We start from the raw sequence: 21035 nt of genomic DNA, 5'->3' as shown, positions 1-21035 counted from the left end.
AACAAATACCATATCACTTTAGGCCATTCCATAGCCTATTACCCTCAAGGTAATGGTCTAGCTGAGTCTTCCAATAAAAGCTTGATTAATGTTATTAAGAAATTGTTGGAAGAGAACAAGAAAAACTGGCACAAGAAACTTATAAATGCACTATGGGCTGACAGACTTACTACAAAGAGATATATTGGAACTAGCCGTTATGAGTTAGTTTATGGCATGGAGGCTGTATTTCCTTCATCTTTAGGAGTTCCTGTAATGAAATTACTGCAAGAAGCTTAAGTGGAACTCAATCACATTCAAAGGAGAATAAATCAGACCATCCATTTGCAGCAGACCAGAGAAGAAGTGCACCAAAGATCCCAAGTGTTACAAGAAAAACTCAAGAAAATATTTGATAAAAGGACCAAAGCAGAAGACTTCTACCTTGGAGACAAAGTTCTAATATGGGATTCCAGGAGAGAAGACAAAGGAAAACATGGGAAGTTTGACTTCTTGTGGAAAGGGCCATTTATCATCCAGGCATTGCAAGCGAACAATACTTAATTTCTGAAAAGTCTGGATGGTACAGAAAAAGAAGAAGGACCGGTGAATGGTCGAATGTTGAAACATTACTTTGATCCAGTTTTTTAATGTATTCTAACTCTAACATGTATATACTATATCCTTGATAATGTCAAAGTTTGGATTGGATAGTAACTTGTTGGAGTTGAAACCCGAAGAGAAGGCCCTAAGCTTCACAAGTGTGATGTCATATATACAATAAAGCAACCAGCAAAGGAGATTTCAGAGCATAGTCTAAGTTATTCAGAAGGCCATCTAACCTGTTGTTCTTGACTTTCCACCAGGAAAAGCCATCCCCAAGTGGAGCCACTTTATACTCCTATACCAAAAGGTGTCATATTTCATGGTTGACTTGATGAGCTCTGTAATATGTTCATTCCTTTCCTTGTTTCAAAGGTTTTCCATATTATCAAAAAATAAAAATAATCAAAAAATGTAAAAAGTGTAAAGAGGGTATGCCCTAAAAAAAAATCAAAAGGTAAAAAAAGAATAAAATGGTGAAAAAAGTGAAAGAAATGAACCCCAAACAAAAATAGACCAGGAAAATGTGCAAGTCCAAAATGCCACTACCTTTTATTTTCTGTAATAAGCATTGTGTGCAGCTTGTTAATTTATGCCACAATTGATGAATGGCCAAATAGCTTAATCTTAGCTAGTTCATATTTGAATTTCCTATTTTAGAGATAGAGAGTAAAATCTAACCAAACTGTTTAATCTTGGAAGATAAGTAGATATGTAGAGTAAATAAAAAGGAGCTCAACAGTGAAATCTGAGCCCTTGGATGTAATAAGTGCAGACTTAGGTAGGCTTACCATGAAAAAAAAAGGAAATTTGATAAGGGTTTGCGAGTCCAAGTGCACCCAAATGAAGAAGAAAAAATGCTAGGCCAAAGTAGGCAGGGTAGGTAGATGGTGTTGCAGAATGATACTTGTGATAGATTATGTCTCTAAATGTGATAATATTTATCTCTATCACAAGTGAAAAGGCGGACATTATACTTGAAGCAGCTCAAGCAAGACAAGATTCAATAACTAACTCCCCTTCATACTTTCCCTAAAAATTTCACTAATTTCCCCAAACTATTAAGATCTGTTCTTAATATCATTAATAAACCACTCCTTCCCATCCATCTCATTTCATAAAGTTTCCTAAGTAAAACCCTATTTTACTTAGGAAAATGGCAAAAAATTTCTCATATAAATCCCTTTTACCATTTTAGCCTAAGTTTTAAATGTAAAATTTCCATTACATTGTTTTATATATATATTAACGTTTAACATACAATATATAACTCTCGGATAAACTTTTACCTATTCTTGTACTATGTAATTATATTAAAAACCCTGAATTTTACGTATCCCCACCGTGGTTGAAATACGACCATAGATTCAGTTTAAACAAGGGTTAATGAATTTGTTTGTTTTTTCATTAAAAACCTTCCCGCCGTGTTATATGAAATTAATTAACCATTTGGGTTAATTAACAAAATAGCTCCGATATGTTTAAAAAACATAATTTATTATGCCGGGTTCGCATACATAACACCCCGCGGACCAATCACATCACCCTGATGCGATTAAACGTGTTCAAATGTGCCAGGCCCGCAACAGTTAAACCTCTGCCATGTTCCACGCCCGTCTGCCACTCGATCTATGCATGTTCATCCAACGGTCTACATTGATATCGCGACCCCTCTCACCACCGAGCGTTAACTCACGATTGTCGGCGGTTTTCCGCCTGTACCAAATCCACGTCTCATGCAGCCGATGTGCGCGCTCGCCCTCCATCTAAAACTGCCCGACTCCAAAAGCGGTGCAAGCAAACCACTTAATGCCCTCCGCATTGCAACAAATTGTCTGTCCTCCACTAACATCATCCACCTCCGCTGACATCATCCGCTCGATAAACGCCAAAAACTCCTGCCAACTGTTGTTTTGCTGAATAAAACGCCATTTTTGTTGTTGTTCGTTGTGTCTAGTATTTCCATGCAAAAACAAAGACTGAGGCCAGCAGTCCAGTTTCAAACCGGTGCCCGACTAGAAGAGCTACACCACGAGCTCCGAGTTGCCATTTCAACCTATCAGTGTATTGTTTCCTTCAACGCGGAAGGCTCGAATTCTGGTTTGAAAATACAAAGAAACTAAAGAAAACCCCTTGTAACCCTGAAAGGTTGCACCCCTCAATGTTCCTCACGGAAAATATGTTGGAAATATTGTTAAAATTTCACCCCTGGGTAAAAGTTAAATGTTGAGTTATTTACTAGACAGAGTTATCTACCAGGCAGAGATGAACAGGGTAAATAGTCGAAGAGTATCAGAGAAGTTAAAGAGTATCAGTAAGAACAGGGCAGCCAGCACAGAGTTACTAAAGAAGACAGCTGCTAGCCAAATCCTAGGGCCTGCCTCCAGCACATTCAACAAAAACAGGACCAGCACAACATCAGTTTATCTTTTTCCTATTTTCAAGACTAGCTGTTTCTATTTTCTTGTAAGCTATTTTTAGTCATCCTAGATATTATCTCACTTTGTTATGAGATATTTTTTTTTACAGTTTTGAGCATAAATACCCCCTCCATTGGAGTATTGGTGGGTGGATTCCTAGACTTTGTTGTAATATTGATTTTTTGGAATAAAGAACTCTTGGAATCAACTGTTGCATGGCCTACAGGATGAAGAATTGAAATAGAGGACTTGTCATAGACTTCTTGAATCAACCACTGGATCAATAAGTCCTTTATATCTTGCGTTTTAAATTTTTCTTAGTTTATTACATCATTTGTGTTTCACAATCTGAATGATAAAGAAAATATTTAATTTCAGAATATGCTTGATTGCACTCTGTTTTCAGTGATAATTTTTCTCTGTGTTTTCCTTTAGAATCAGGATAAGCAGTGAAATCTTAATTGCTCTTGTTTCCTAATTCTTTCATGTTGATTATTTGCTAAAGAATACTTAACTGCTCCTTATCAGTAATCATCCAATTTCCCTCTTTAAATAGGTTGAAGGATTCTCAATTGCCCTTCACCCCTTTTGAGCCCATTCCATTTGTTTCAAGTCTTTATCTGTTCCCTGTTTGACTGTCTTGCTCTGTGAAGCCATCCTCTATTAAGAAACCAAATCCAGAAAGCCATCTTCTTTGACTCCATTAGCCCAATGGACTGAACTACTCTGTCTTACCTCTCTGCTCTATTGAATCTCACCACCCAAACTCAAACAAAATCCTTGAACTTCATAACTAGCCTAATACCTTTAAAAACAAAGCTAAATCATAAAGAGAGAGCCCTCTCTGGATACAGATTGGCTAGATTCTGTATCTAAAAGATTGGTTAGTGGTTACCTCAGCCTCCTTTCCCTTTCTTACAACTTTTGGGAAAACCTGAGTGATAACAGTCACAACACTCTCCAAGCCCTCTCTAAGCAATGCCTAGAAAAAGCTTGGCTCCCAAAAGCCTATTCTATGAGTTATGAGGTTCTATATATAGAAAAAGGTGGGGTGACCCTTGACATTCCCCTTTGACTCTTGGACTACCCTCATGACTCTTGAACTTCATTACATATAACTCTTTAGATTACATATGACTGTTTTCATTCCACTAATGACACTTGGAATTTCACTTTACGTTATTTTGGATTACAACAGTTATGGATCACAGTAGTGAGGTGGTCGAGGCAAATCATAACACAACTCAACATGACACCATTGACATGTACTAGTTGACTGTGGTGTCCATGTCAAGTTGTTGTGTTGTTAAGTGATGAATGTGCCCTTGAATTTACTTTGTCTTCATCTCTGCATAGATCGGTGTTGCGGGGTCTTCAATGGTCTTGTTCTTCGCAAGATGGTTCCATGCATGTGTTTCTTTCACTTGTTGTTTGATGTGCTTCGTGTGTATGTTCAACTGCAAGAAATTATTTTAGCATGCACTCCTTCTTCATCCCATTTGTCATCACGCCATGATCCATCAGTGTACCTATTCCTGCAATTCACTCATGACAGGACGAAATCAAATACAAAACCTCCTAGTCTAGCATGATGCATTGTTCTCGTGTTTCGGGTCGAGGTGACCGAGAGGGAGGAAAAGACACTGAAATTGCACAGATAAAATCTCACGTCGATATGAGAGGCTCTAAAGGACTATCAAGAAAAAATTTCTAGAGGTCACTGGGAGGCATATTTGCACAATCTCAGACAATAGTGACAACTGCAAGTTGGAACCCAGCTAGGCATGATTGCATAGTTCCTGGGAGGAAGACAAGGCAGGGTGTCCAGGGGAACTATTGGACAATTTTGTGCAATTTCCAGGATGAGGATCGGGCAGGTCATCTGGGGCCCATCTTAGAATATGCATTGTTTCTCTAAGGAGGACAGATCGGGTAGTAGGAAGCACTAGCAGAAAATTCTACAAAGTTTTCCAGAGAAAGGCAGGATCGGGCTGCAGGGAGATGCTGGTCACAACTGCGCAGTTTTGACAAAGAATGTGGGATAGGTAGCAGGGGACTTCCCGACACAACTATGAAGCTTCTAGGATGAGTACATAGTGGAGCAACATGGAGAGTTCTGATCAAAATTATGCAATTTTGAAAGGCGGGCAAACCAAGCCAACGAGTGGGCCTGCTAGTCATATTTGTGCAATTTCTTCAAACAGTGCAGTGTCAGGAAGTAGAGGAATAACTCACATGTCTACGTATTTTCTGGAGGTAGTGTTAGGAAGGTAGCTGGGCATGTCTACATAGTTTTGGAGAGCAGTGCAACCTGGGGTCACAATGCATTTCAGGTTTCTGGTAGACCAGAGGGAGGCTTGATGAGTGATCTTGCGGGAAGCACAGATTGGATCGGACTTGGGGAAAACATTTGCGCATTTCTAGAAGACAATCAACTTGCTCACTTCTAGGATTATGCAGTGTAGGCTTCCCTGGAGGACAACCTCAAGCTTTACACAGTTCTAGGCAGGCAGAGCAGGGTCACTGAGAGTTGAGATTGCACAGTGCAACTAAGTCGAGGTCTAGTTGAAGGAGGGTTGTCTCTTCGATAGATTTTCGAGAAAAATGGCTAAGTGTGGGAGCAAGTGAACTTGTGCATACATGACATTGTGATCACACACTTAGCATGACTCAACAACAAGATACCTCAAATAAACAATACAAACATGTGCTTTGCGGGACTGTCTAAAGGTTAAGAGCAACAAGTGCGACACTTGAGATAGATCTTTGAACGACCGTGACGACACTTGTACGACATTGCTTACAACTTTGTGTGTGAGTATGACCGATGTCCACATAGTGAAAACAACTCATACACACAAAGAAAAACCTTCAAAATTGTCAGAACAAGAACACAAGCATGATATACCAATCAACATTCCAAAAGACGATAGTTGGTCGAACAAGAAAAAAGGAAGCATACACGTAGAGGGAACACATGGAACGAATTTTAGTGCTTGCAAACATGCATGTTATTGAAGACAGAATGATATAACAATGATAAGAAGTACTTCAAGCTACACTAAGAGATTTACTTCAAAAGGATGTACTGTAATTACCATACTTACCCTCGATATGATTATGCACTCGAAAGAGTTTGCATGTGGTCTCAACCTTATGTCATCACTCAGTTTCTTGGTCCTTATCCTCAAATCCTTGAGAGTGATCTAACATGTCATATTTTCTTAAATTCACTGAGAGATAGATCTATGCAGTTTCAACTGGCAATGAATATTGTCGGGATGAGGCCTTGGGAGGCCCATCTATGCAGTTTCTAAATGCAAGACAGATTTGATAAAAATGTGCAGTTTTGAGAGGCAACACATTGTTGCAGAATGGGGTCCTGGGAGGACAACCCTATGTAGTTTCAAGTTGCAAGTTAGACTGGGCAGTTGAGGGACAACACTGCATAGTTTCTAAAGACAGTGGGTTCTGGCTGGGGAAGGACACTATAGGAAACCACTGTGCAGTTTTGGATGCCAAGGGAGGCTAGGGTATCTGTGCATTGTGCAGTCCCAATAGGAAACGGGAAAAGCTAGAGGTTTGTAGAAGTAAAGTGTACAATTCCGGAAATATGGATGATGTTAGGTTACTTGGGAAACTGGCTAAGTGTGATATCAGTGAAACTGATATAAACAGTGATAGAAATTGACTATGATCACACACTTGAACACTTAGTGATACAACATAGAGCATCCAGAACATAAAAAACATACGCTGCTTGATGCAACAACCTTTGTGACAAGAGTGCATGAAGTGAGTGTGAAACATGTCTATGTAATGAGAACAACCCATACACACAAGATTTCCCCTTGAAGAAGAAAAAAATTCCCTTTGCATGACAAATAATAATCCTGTTGCCCAAACATGACACATACTGCATAAACATGAGAACGTGAACAAATATTAAGATTAAGGAGGGGGCTTGAGATCATCATCTTACCAATAAGTGACTAGGGAATGATCAATCATAGGATCCATGGTAGGCTCTGAAATTTGCATGCGAGCCAAAATTTTGGAGGGTGGTTGTAGCCGCTACAACATAAGTGTATGAAGGTAGAAATTCAACTCAAGAAGGGAATCAAAGAAGTATGGGATCCCTTATTTTCTTATATGAAGGAAGTGACCAAGATATCTACAAAGGATGAAGGACTATTCTCAGCACTCACTGACACATTTCAAGATGAGAATATTTGGGTGATCGATAATGGATCATCAAGACATGTGACTGGTAAACACAAGAAATTAAACACATTAACAAAAGGAAATTCCTCTTACTCTATATAGCTTGGTGACAATAAAATCTAACCTGATAGAGGAATTGGATCAACTTCACTTGAGCTGGATAATGAAGGAAACATTCATCTCAATAATATCTTATTTGTTCTACTTTTTCACATGATGTTACTTTCCATTTCATGTCTAGAAGAAAAAGGTGATATGTTTTCTTTCATTGTCGGAAAGTTTGTAGTATGGAGTAAAAAATAAAGAATAGAATATGCGAGAATGATTGGGATCTGTGAAGGAAGAATTTACACATTTTTAACTTCCCTCGCTGAAGCTTTGGTTCACATTGAAGTTAGCCCATGTGAAATTTTGCATTGAATATTTAGCCATCTTCACTACAAAATCTTACCAACCCTAAATTAAATAGTGAATGGAATCCCCGAACTAAAAGATGATAATGAAGGAGTATGCAAGGGATGTGCATTGGGTAATAACACCAAGACACCATTTGGAAGCAATGGTTCAAGGTCAAAAGAAACCTTGGATCTTATTCATTCTGATGTCTATGGTCCTATGACTCCAAGGTCACTTGGGGGTAATATATATTATGTCACATTTATAGATGAACATTCAAGGAAAACTTGGGTTTACTTAATGAAATCCAAGGATGAAGTATTTATCAAATTTCAAGAATTCAAATTTGTAGAGAACCATACAGAAAGGAGAATCATGATATTAAGGTTTGATAATGAAGGAGAATAAACATCCAAGGAAATTATAACCTTCTGTAAGGAGTCTAGGATTAAGAGGGAGTTGATAGTCCCATATAATCCCAAGAAAAATGGATTGTAGAACAAAAGAATCGGTCCATTGAAGAAAGTGTAAAACTATGCTACATGATCAATATTCGTCGAAGCTTTTGTGGGGTGAAGAAACAAAGGAAATTGTATACATACAAAATCAAAGTCCCCACAAGTCACTAGATAACATGACTCCTGAAGAAGCATTCACCGGGAAGAAACCAAGTGTGTATCATCTCCTAATTTTCAGTTGTCTTCTCTATATTCATATACCAAAGTACAAGAGAAAGAAGTTGGATGCATAAAGCATGAAGGGAACATTTGTTGGCTACACTAATTCTTCTAAGGCCTATAATATCTACATAAAAGAAGGACACCAAATAAAAGTCAGTCGAGATATGATATTTCATTAAAGCATTGCATTCAATAAATCAAAGGATCTCCCTATGGAATCTAATGATGAAGAACTTCTAGTATTTGAAGAGGAAGTTATTAGGGAGGAAGAAGAATCAAATCATGAATATGAAGGTCCCAATGAACCTATACAACTTGTGGTAATCCCTGAGACTAGAAAGAGTCCTAATTGGTTGAAATATACTCTATTAGATGCAAAGATTTATGGAGCATCTAAAGGCGCATTTAGAGAAAACAAGAAGCCCAAAAGATATTCAGGTTATGCAACATATATGATAAAGTTAATAGAAGAAAAACCATCAAATTTTGAAGAATATGTCAATCATCAATAATGGAAATATGCCATGAATTAAGAAAAGTCTGTGGTAACTTCCAAATGGCTTTAGAAGATTAAACATGCGGGAGATGGAAGTATTGACAAGTATAAGGAAATATTTGTGGCTAGGGGCTTCTCTCAACAAGAAGGCATTGATTATGAAGAGACATTTGCTCCAACATAAAGGTATACAACTATACGCTCACTGGTCTCTTTAGCAGCGTCAATGGGATGGAATAGACATCAAATGGATGTCAAGACTGCATTATTGAATGGCACAATTGATGAAGTCTATATAGAGAAACCCTCAGGATTTGAAGTCAAATATATAGAGGCTTATGTTTATAGGTTGAAGAATGTTGGTAAGCAGATGCACAGTTAAACAATAAAAACAAATACACAGCAGACTTAATCAAGCACATAAAGACACAGCTTTTAACGTGGTTCACCCAACCAATCTGGGCTACGTCCACACAACATAGGCATCGACAATTTATTAATCAAAACAGGAGATTACATCAAAGCAATCCTCACAAAACTCTCACCCTCATAGCAAACAATCTGAATGGTTGCCTGTTATATAGCAAAGAGGATCTAACAACCTCATTAACTCACTCACATCAAATATAGGAGGCATTAATCATCTCCCAACAACCTGGAGCTAATCTAGGAACTGAATTTCTATTGTTGTCATCAGCTGAGATTTTTCCTATCTTATTCCAAACAGAAAATCTCAACAATCTCCACCTTGACAACAATTCGCCTGATGCCCTGTTATTATTATTTTATCTTTTCTGCAAGCCAAGAGAAGCCAAACACCAGCGTAGCTTCTCTAACAAAACTGGTTTCGTGAACATGTCTGCACAGTTTTCCTTTGTATGCACCTTTTCAAGAGAAACGCCCCTTTCAGTGATAACCTGTCTTACAAAATGGTACTTAATTGGAATATGCTTTGATTTACTATGATAGGCCGGATTCTTAGCCAAATGTATTGCACTTTGACTATCACAAAGTAACCTGATGTTGTCCTGTAACCTACCAAACTCACCAAGCAATCCTTTCAACCAAACTGCCTCTTTGCAAGCATGCGAAGCAGCAATGTATTCTGCTTCAGTAGTGGATAAAGCAACAATATTTTGTAGCTTTGACATCCAACTAATAGCTCCACCTGCAAGGGTAAAGACATACACTGAAGTTGACCTTCTCTTATCCAAATCACCTGCAAAATCAGAATCAACATATCCGCAAACAGATTCACTACTCTTATTGTAAGTAATACAATAACTACTTGTGCCTCTCAAATACCGAAGCATCCATTTTACTGCTGACCAGTGCTCTTTACTCGGATTTGCCATGTACCTGCTGACAACCCCAACTGCATGTGAAATATCTGGTCGCGTACACACCATCGCATACATCAAACATCCTACTACATTGGCATACGGAATTCGAGACATATAATCCTTTTCTTAATCTGTATTAGGACATAAACTGGAAGAAATCTTAAAATGGGAAGCTAAAGGGATTGATACAGGCTTTACATTGTTCATACCAAACCTCACAAGTATTTTCTCAACATACTTCTGTTGTGAAAGCCACAGCTTACCATTACTCCTGTCTCTGAAAATCTCCATGCCCAAAATTTGTCTTGCCGCTCCTAGATCTTTCACATCAAACGTCCTTGCCATCTGAGTCTTCAACCTGTTGATTTCTTCAATGCTTTTTCTTGCTAAAAGCATATCATCAACATACAACACTAAGATAATGAACATGCCATTATTTAACTGCTTAAAGTAAACACAATGATCATATTCACTTCTTACATATTTCTGACTCAACATGAAAGAATCAAACTTCTTATACCACTGCCGAGGCAACTGCTTCAGGCCATATAATGACTTCTTGAGTCTGCAGACAAATTTCTCATTGCGATGGTGAACAAACCCTTCCGGTTGTTCCATATATATTTCCTCATCTAATTCACCATGTAGAAATGCAGTTTTAACATCTAACTGCTGCAACTCTAAATCAAGCAAAGCCACTAATGCTAACACAATTCTAACTGAAACATTTTTAACCACTGGTGAAAAAATCTCATGAAAGTCTATGCCAGCTTTCTAAGAAAAACCTTTTGCAACCAGCCTCGCTTTGTACCTATCTTCCGTATCATTCACACCCCGTTTTACCTTGAAAACCCATTTACATCCCACAGTTTTCCTACCTTTGGGAAGTTCAACCAGATCCCACGTGCCATTCTTACCTAAGGCCATCATTTCGTCCTTCATGGATGCTTTCCACTTGTCACTATTTGAACCTTCTACAGCTTCCTGATAACACAAAGGTTCATCATCATTAGTGGTCAAAACAACTGAAGTAACATGATCATCATACCTTCTCGGAGAGTGTTTGATCATTGTAGACCTCCTTAAGAATGTTTCTGGTGCTTCCATAATTGGTTGTCTATCATCTGTAGGAACTTCTTCATGATCGTCATCTGAGACCTGTTCATGACCTCCATCTGAACCCTGTTCATAATCTGATTCTGAAACCTGTTCATGACTAGAATTTGAACTATGGTCGTTATGACTATCATTAGAAATGTTGTCAAACTGAATGTGCTGGAAATCAAATACATCATCCTGTTTCAATCTTCTATCTACATCTAACTGTACAAGAGAGGATTCATTAAACTTTACATCTCTGTTGATGATGATTTTGCGGGTAGTAGGATCCCACAATCTATATCCCTTTGTTCCATCACCATACCCAACAAAGATATACCTTTTAGACTTTGGATCTAATTTAGTTCGCTGATGTTTAGGCACTAGAGCATATGCTTCACAACCAAACACTCTGAGTTTAGAATAGTCACAAGGGTGTCCTTTCCATACCTCTTGCGGAACCTTGCAGCCTATCGCCATTGATGGAGATCGGTTGATCACATAACAAGCTATTGCCACTGCTTCTGTCCACAACTCCTTTTGCAACCCAGCGTTGCTCAGCATACACCTTGCTCTCTCTAGAAGAGTCCTGTTCATGCGTTCAGCAACTCCATTCTGCTGAGGAGTATAAACCGTGGTCTTATGTTTCTCGATCCCTGCATCCTTGCAATAGCTGTCAAACTCCTTGGAGGAAAACTCTCCACCATTGTCAGTTCTTAAACATTTTATAGCTCTACCAGTGTTGTTTTCTACCAATGCTCTAAACTGCTTGAAAACTGTAAAAACATCAAACTTCCTTTTCAACATGTAGACCCACACTTTTCTAGAAAAGTCATCAATAAACGATACAAAATATGACGAGCCACCATATGACGCTGTAGGGGCTGGACCCCAAACATCTGAATGGATATAATCAAGTATGCCTTTACTAGTATGTTTTCCTATTTTAAACTTTTGTTTACCAAACAGACAATGTTTACAGAAATCCAATTTTCCAGATCTTAGATTAGGAAGTAACTTTCGGTCAGCCAAAATTTTCAATCCTCTTTCACTCATATGACCCAATCTTTGATGCCATAAGTGAATGGAACTATTGTCATGTTCAGACATAGACACATGATCTGACCCAGTTCTACCTTCTAATTGAAAAAGATTTCCTACCTTCTTAGCCTTCATCACTAGTAAAATACCTTTATTGATTTTCATAACTCCGCCTTGAATTACAGTTTTATATCCATTCGTATCCAGTGCTCCTAATGAAATTAGATTTTTTCTTAGATCTGGTACATGTCTCACATCAGTTAACAATTTTGTTGTGCCATCTAACATTTGCAGTTGTATACTTCCTATTCCAACAATACTGCAAGTGACATCATTACCCATGTACACGACTCCATCATCAACTGATCTATATGTCTTAAACCAATCTTTATGAATACACATGTGGTTAGATGCCCCAGAATATAACAACCAATGTTGATCATGTTTTGAAACATTAACAGACAATACCTCATCACTCATACCTGAACCAGATACTGAACCTGTATCTGTGGTGTTGGCTTCTTTCTTTTCTGTCGAAGAGCCTTCTTTAGCAGCCTGATTTCGCTTCCAGCAATCCTTTCTAAGATGTCCAACCTTGCCACAATGCCAGCACTTCACCTTTGTCTTCTTTCCTTTGGACTTTGAACGAGAGTCGCTATGCTTTCCCCCGGAGTGTCTCTCTCTTGAGCGACCTCTGGCCATCATTACCTCTGATGTAGAGGTGTCTGCATTCGATCTCTTCCTCGTCTCCTCAGACAACAAGGCTCCAACAACATCATCAAACTCAAGAATGTATGATGTACTAAAGCTTATGGAAGTAACAAAGTGATCCCATGATTCGAGCAATGAACACAATAAAGTTATTGCCTTATCCTCTGAATCAAATTTCACATCTAGACTGTCTAATTGCACCAGTAAGGTATTAAAAACATTCAGTTGATTAGTGATCGAGGTACCTTCTTTCATCCGCAAACCGTAAAGCTGCCGTTTCAGGAGAATCTGATTTGTCAAGGATTTCGTCATATACAGCTTCTCTAACTTCGTCCACAAACCAACTGCAGTCTTCTCTGACACGATGTTAAATAGAACATCATCAGCCAAACACAACCGAATTCTGCTCAAGGCTCTGCCATCCAATTCACTCCACTCATCATCAATCACGGGGGAAGGCAGTTTGGACCTGCCCAACAATGCCTTTGCCACGCCCTGCTGTACCAGCAAATCATGCATTTTTACCTTCCAAATCTCGAAATTATTTTTCCCATTAAACTTCTCGATTTCGAACCGGGCACTTTGAGTTTTCACCATTTGTATCAAAAACACAATAATCTCCAAAACCAACGTGTAAATACCAGCAATTTAAAAAACAAACTGCCTATGCCTTTGTGTTTACACCACAAAAAAACTGCCTTATTGCTGTGCAAAATTACAGTATATAAACTGAGTATCAAACTCAAGAGTAATACATCCCTTTCAGGCAAAATAATACCTCCGCGCCAGCATAAAAAAAACAAACAAACAAACCCGATTAACGACAGAAGTGCTTTCAGTACTGATCAGCCATCAATGATTTACTCTCTCAAAAGTTTCAGGCAAATAGTTTCGCCGAACTGAACTTGGACACAACCTAACATGATTATGTGATTTTGGGCCGACTGTTATTGATAAAATTCACATATTTACACAGCGCATATATTTAAACAACAACACAGTTTTAAATAACGTTGTTTCAAATATATCTACGCTGTTTGCAAAATATACCCACGCAGGTTACATATCCACGCTGTCAGGTTATATATCCACTCTGTTTATTAAATACATATACATGCTGTTTTTAAAAGATATCCATGCCGTTTTCAATTATATCCACGCCGGTTATATATCCACGCAGTTTGCCAAAAAATAATATCCATGCGGTGCTAATAATCACATATATTAACACAGGTGCTAATAATCACATATATGCACACTGATATATAACCTTAACCATGCCTTTTTTAATGTAAATCCGCACCGTTTTATATTATATATTCATGCTGTTTTTTTTTAAATATATATCAACGGTTTAACAAGTAGAGCAATACCTCGATCATCGAGTAGCACCTCTTGTTATATAAAACACACATTCATGCATGGAAACGCAGGTCCACGGTCCATGGTGTCTACCTTCATTCAGCGCACCGGCAGCAATACAGCAGGCAATTCAAAACAGCAATCCAGCGCATTCCATATGCTCCACCACGTACTCAAACCAGCTCCACCTCCAATATGAAAGTCCAATCTTGCCTCCAACATGCTCTAATACCAATTGTTGGTAAGCAGATGCACAGCTAAACAATAAAAACAAATACACAACAGACTTAATCAAGCACATAAAGACACAGCTTTTAATGTGGTTCACCCAACCAATCTGGGCTACGTCCACACAACATAGGCATCGGCAATTTATTAATCAAAACAGGAGATTACATCAAAGCAATCCTCACAAAACTCTCACCCTCATAGCAAACAATCCGAATGGTTGCCTGTTATATAGCAAAGAGGATCTAACAACCTCATTAACTCACTCACATCAATTATAGGAGGCATTAATCATCTCCCAACAACCTGGAGCTAATCTAGGAACTGAATTTCTATTGTTGTCATCAGCTGAGATTTTTCCTATCTTATTCCAAACAGAAAATCTCAACAAAGAAGACATTATATGGTCTTAAGCAAGCACCAAGGGGATGGTATGCTAGGATGGATGCATACCTACAAAGATTGAGCTTCATAAAGTGTTTTGCTAATTTGAATCTCTACATCAAGGTTGTAAAAGGTGAGCCTATGATTATTCTTCTGTATGTGGATGATCTTCTCTTGACAAGTGTGGAAGGTAGAATCTAAGAATGCAAGAAGAAACTAGCAACAAAATTCAATATGAAGGATCTTGGGTTAATGCACTACTATTTGGGACTAGAAGTCTAGTAGGGACCTGATGAGATCTATCTAGGTCAAGGGAAGTGTGTGATCAAGATTTTGAAGAGGTTTGACATGATCGATTGCAAACCAATGAAAACCCCGATAATCACAAACTTGAAAAGACTAAGGAGTTCTAAATCAAGCCTAGTGGGTTCTACCAGGTATAGACAATTGATTAGCTCGCTAATGTACTGGGTGAATACTTGACCAGAAATATGTTTTATGGTAAATGTTCTCAATTAGTTCTAAGTTGAGAAGACACATGATCATTAGATAGCATCCAAGCACATTCTAAGATCTCTGCAAGGTGCAATCTAGTCATGCCTAAAATATGAAAGGAGTAATGATGTCCACTTGATTGAATATATAGATTCTGACTAGGGAGGCAGTGAGCAGGATGGAAGGAGAAATCCAGGAGGATGTTTTATTTTGGGATCCTCCATGATCTCATGAATGATAAGAAAGTAGCGATGAGGTTGAATATATTGTAGCCTATGAAGTAAGTAGAGAAGTGCTCTAGTTGAGGAAGCTATTGTCTGACTTGTTTGAAGGACCAATGGACCCTACAACGATACATTATCATAACGCCAATTTTATAAGATTGTCTAAAGACCCAGTGTTTCATGGAAATACAAAGAATATAAACAATGAGTATCACTACATTCAAAATCTAATACAAGATGGTGTGTTGCAGCTATAGTATATATCCACTGATGAATAGGTAGTCGACATATTGACAAAATATCTTCCTAATAATAAGCTTATATATTTGAGCCTTGGTATGGTTGATATATCCTCCCTATTTGAGAGGGAGATATGGACATATCATTCTTGTCTTCACTTGGGAATACAAATTGAAGATTGGGTAAAAATACATCATCTGATACTCTTTCAGGATGAGGTAGGGCATCCAATATAATAGTAGTGGAGGACCGATATTCTTTGAGGACTAGCTATCCAAGATAAGAATAGTCCAAGAAGGACATACTTTGTAAACACCCAAGTGGGGTATGTGCCTTGAGAGACAATGATTATGGTGTCTATAAATCATTGATCTCACCAGCACTGTGATCTGATCTTGTGGAGAGATATAGTTGTTAGTCAAGACCTTGCTATGTGATAATGCTTGTTGTTATGATGCTAAACATATGGGTTACCAATCTAACTCTTCTTATGATATCTTTTCAGATTGAGAATGTCCATGTACCATTTATGAATAACTCTACAGTTAATGTTGGAAAATCATAAAGGTGGAACGACTTTCTTGTGTTGATAATTACTTGTGATATTATTATGTTCGTATTAGATTCTGTATGCTCTTCCTTTATCTTCTTTTCATCAAGAAATCATCAAAGAAAAAACATGAAGATCATGGACACCAAATGTAGGTACTTAGCCAGGGTTAAAACCCCTTTATAGGTGAAAACCCAGTCATAACTCTTCCTTCAGTAGATTCAAATTGAGTTAGACCAATACACTAAACAAAAATACCTTCCTCCTCCACCAAGTCAGTTTTTTCCTTCTGATAGATGATCTCTTCCAAAGTTACCAAATGCTAGCTTCTCAAATGAAGCTTCAACCCAGAATTTCTTCCCCGAGCTTTATAACTTTGACCCAACTTTAGGACTGCATTTTTGATCTAGCAACTTTAGTAGATCAAGCCTATCAACTTCACACCTTCGACCTTGATGTAACTTCACAAATTCGACCTTGATGTGGCTTCACAACTTTGATGTAGCTTAACAACTTCATAATTTCATTGCACATGAGAGAGAGAGAGACCCAAAAAAATTGATTCCAACTTCCTTCTTGAACTTCCCACTTTTTCTGCTCCCAGCTACTGCAATTTGAACTTGTGTGAGAAATTTTACCAAATGAGTCGAGTTGCTCCAATAAATAGAGAGTTTGTGAGGTTGAATTCCCTTGTTGAGGCTGACTTGGTGGAGGATGCTTAATTGACCCATTTTACAATAAAATAAATTTATTCTTTGACAAATAAATCCCAAGAAGGGTTATTTACATTATGGCATGGACAAGGACTTTTGATATAAACCCTAGAAGCCTTCAATGGAGGCTTTGACCTAGAAACAATTGACTCAAGCATCAAACCCATGCTTTAATAAGTCAATTTATTTAATAATAAAATTTATTTTTCTTTCTTTTGACAAATACATTTTAAATATAATTATGAAGATCGACACTAGTTACATTCTTCAACACTCCCTATTAACTACATAGGTATTCATAATTACCTCTATTTATAGAGGTACATGGAAGCTCTCCAAAATGAACTACGAAGAGTTCTGGAACACTTAGTGCCTTGAACTAGTATCTAACCAAGTTTATCTATCTAAGTGGGAATAAGATGGACTAAAGCTTTCAACCAGTCTAGGTACCATCAGGCCTACTAACTAACCATAAACCCAGGAATCTAGGTGTGTATCCAAGGTCAGAGCTCCAACACCAATGCCACCCTCCCTCTTTGGGATCTAGACATCAAACAAACATAGGCTGGACAGATGTCCTCCCAAGAATTTGTCATTAGATGCTTCATATCTCCCTAATAAACTAGACATATCCATTTGTCCAAGAATGATTCCCAAGTGTTCATCCTTCTTCATGGAGACATCTACCTGTTCAAAAACAAACCCTAATCAACAATAAACTTTCAAATATACATATACAAGTAAACACAAAACTTCAGGGTCCTCAATCATCCTGATGCAACTTATATCAATGTATTCGTATGCAACCAATCATAAGCTTTTCTTCTTTCATTTCTTCAATAGCATCAAGACATCCTCAATACATTGTAGTACTTTCATTTATTTTTCTAGTTTCCTCTTCAAGGTATCCACCATGACCATCATAATATGCCCTCCCTCTTAATTGGGGAGATCAACCACTTCTTCTATAACATACGAGAACATATCATGGCTTCATTCTATCTTACAATATCACGGTTATCATCATAACTTCCTTTGTCATGCTCACCACTATTATCAAGTCAATTTTATTTACGAAAATCTCCAACATCTTGAATATTATGTACTTGCACAACTTAAATAGTAAGTAAAACCAAATACAAAAGCATGAAGTTAACTATATCATAATCATGTCAATATAATGGAAGCAATTAGAATTTAGATATAAAATACCTAAACTTAGTTAGATTCATCATCAACAAGAGATATATACTTCTAAACTTCAACTTCTTCCTAGGGTTTTGTTACAAACCCTAGATTACAACATAAAGTGACTTAATCAAAAAATCAGTCTCATTCCATCTAGGGTCTCAATATTATTTTTAGAGATATCTGTTACAAACCCTAGATTCCATATTAGAGACACAAATCCTTATATATCAACAATTCAATCAAATAACAATTCTACTATACATTTTAGACTCTACTAGGGTTTCTTTCAAACCCTAGATTTAATCATCATATCTGAAACAATATTATCATATCCTAGAATATCAAACTTCTATTAGGGATTTGTTACAAACCCTAGAATTTACAAACTATGAGCATCAACAATTAGGTTAGAATATATACATATCTAGGATTTCATAAACATGCACAAGCATACAACAATATCTACTATGTAAACCCAAGACACAAATATCAATACATTAAAGGTAGACATACAACAATTTTGAACAGGCTAGGGTTTCGATCAGACAAACAAACATACACCTAGTGTCTCATTCACAGGATCTTACTATAGATATTATAACAGTTCTTCTCATAAAACCTAATTCATTAAACCCTAAAGATCTAGGGATTTAATAAATAACTTTAGATAGGAAACCCTAAAAAAATAGGGATTTTATCATAACAATACCAAAACATCAAAAGAATAGGAATTCTAGATTTCATCAACAATCCTAAGCAGACTAGGGTTTCCATATTAGCATTAACATACCCTTAGGTTAGGGTTTTACGGTGAACATTTTTAGGGTTCCACAAGAATGATAATATAATGAGGGTAGAGTAAATATAATGATTAATCACCCTAACAATAATATTTGTGATTCAAAACCCTAGACATAATGATGTTAGTAATGTAAAGGAAATTTTAAAAGAAAGAGTGATCGTACCTTTTGCATGAACAAAACTTTATAACAAAGCTTATATTTTAAGACATACCTCGAGTTTTTCCTTAGAAAACCTTGTATGACATCAATTCTTGAAGGGAGGAACTTCTTCCATGCTTCAAGTCTATCCTTTGAAGTCTCCTCCATAACCCTTGAGTATTCAGCAAGCTTTCCTAACACGAAAAATATAAAAGGTTATTAGCATATAATTCAAAGAAGTCTTGATGTGACGAGGAAACCAAACATGAAAAGATGAAACAAAGAAAATAATACTTATCTTTCAGTAAATTGGTGGAGGCTACCTCTTAATCAAATTTTGAGGCAAAATTACAATGAAAAATAAAAGGTGTTCTAACAAGACATGTTAGACCTACAAGTTCTAGAAATCAAAACATAACGGAAAACAATTCAAAACTTGGAATAGAAGGTGTTATCCATGATAACTCCTAGAAATAATTTTTAGTTTGATTACTCATTTTAGATAATGTTTTCCACCACTAATATTTGCATCTATCTGCTTCTTTTCTAAAATAGGTTGTCATGCTTACATTTGGAGATTAAAGAAGGAAGAATAGGCCCAGTTTAAATTGTTTTGGAGGAATTACCATGTTCTCTAGAGTCTAAAACCCATTTCTTTCACTAATCCCATTTCATCCTTTGTTTTTAAACTCTAGCCATTTCCATTTCCATATTTCAACTCTAGTCGTATCTCGTATTTAAACTCTAGTTGCATCCCATATTTCAACTCTAGTTGTAACCTACATTTAAACTCTAGCCACAACCCTTTTTCAACTCTAGTCACAGTTCTTTTTAAAGAGATGGGACTCACAAACCATATCAAAATCGGCTCCTTCCCTTTTGCGAAACCATATCCACCTGTGTCCCTCCTCTGCTTGCAATTGTGATATCGCAAGTCCTCTCCACCAATTGCAATATCGCATAAACCCCACACCACTCCCATTGTAATAAACTGGGCTCGCAGGCCACGTGTTGGCATTTTACATAAATCAATATAACATCCAATTGTCTCCCCTTCCCTTTTGTGATTGTGATATCATATATTGCAAGTCCTCCCCTTTGATTGCGATATTGCAAAGCCCTGTCACCACTCCCCTGCCGATTGTGATATCGCATAAAGTTTCATCCCCCTTCCAATTGCGATATCACATAAAGTTCCGTCCCCCCACCGATTACGATATTGCAATTGGGGATCACTCAAGTCAAAAGTTCCTCCTTCGCTGAAGCCCCTTTCAACTTGCGATTATGATGGATGTGATATTTTATATATTACAGTTTGTTACAGTTTCGGGTCCAGCTCGTCGGAAAAACATTATGGAATATGGTAAAAGGCCCTCCCCTTGTATTGCGATTGCAATAAAAACAGGCCCGAATCAAAAACCCATATTGAATCGGCCCATATCAGTAAACCCAAGTCAATGAGCATTAAAGCATCCATTTCGCTTCCACTCAAAGGACAGCGAGGGTATTTTCAGCGTATATCCAACAACACGATCATCAAACAGAATGTAGTGAAAGGTGGACAGCAAGACATAGAGGACAATGAGAACACTTTCAAGAATTTTTTAATCAGAAAATAGAATTTCACATTCGAAGGGCCAGATGTTCTAAATTTCTACAAATATAGTGCCAACACTTCAAGCAGTTTTCCTAAATTATTGTAACAGTTTGATAGTT

This window comes from Pinus tabuliformis, chromosome 1_2 (genome assembly GCF_031772625.1).
Source record: "Pinus tabuliformis cultivar Carrire ecotype Pingquan chromosome 1_2, CPIR1, whole genome shotgun sequence".
Taxonomy (NCBI): Eukaryota; Viridiplantae; Streptophyta; class Pinopsida; order Pinales; family Pinaceae; genus Pinus; species Pinus tabuliformis.
This window is presented reverse-complemented; position numbering follows the sequence as displayed.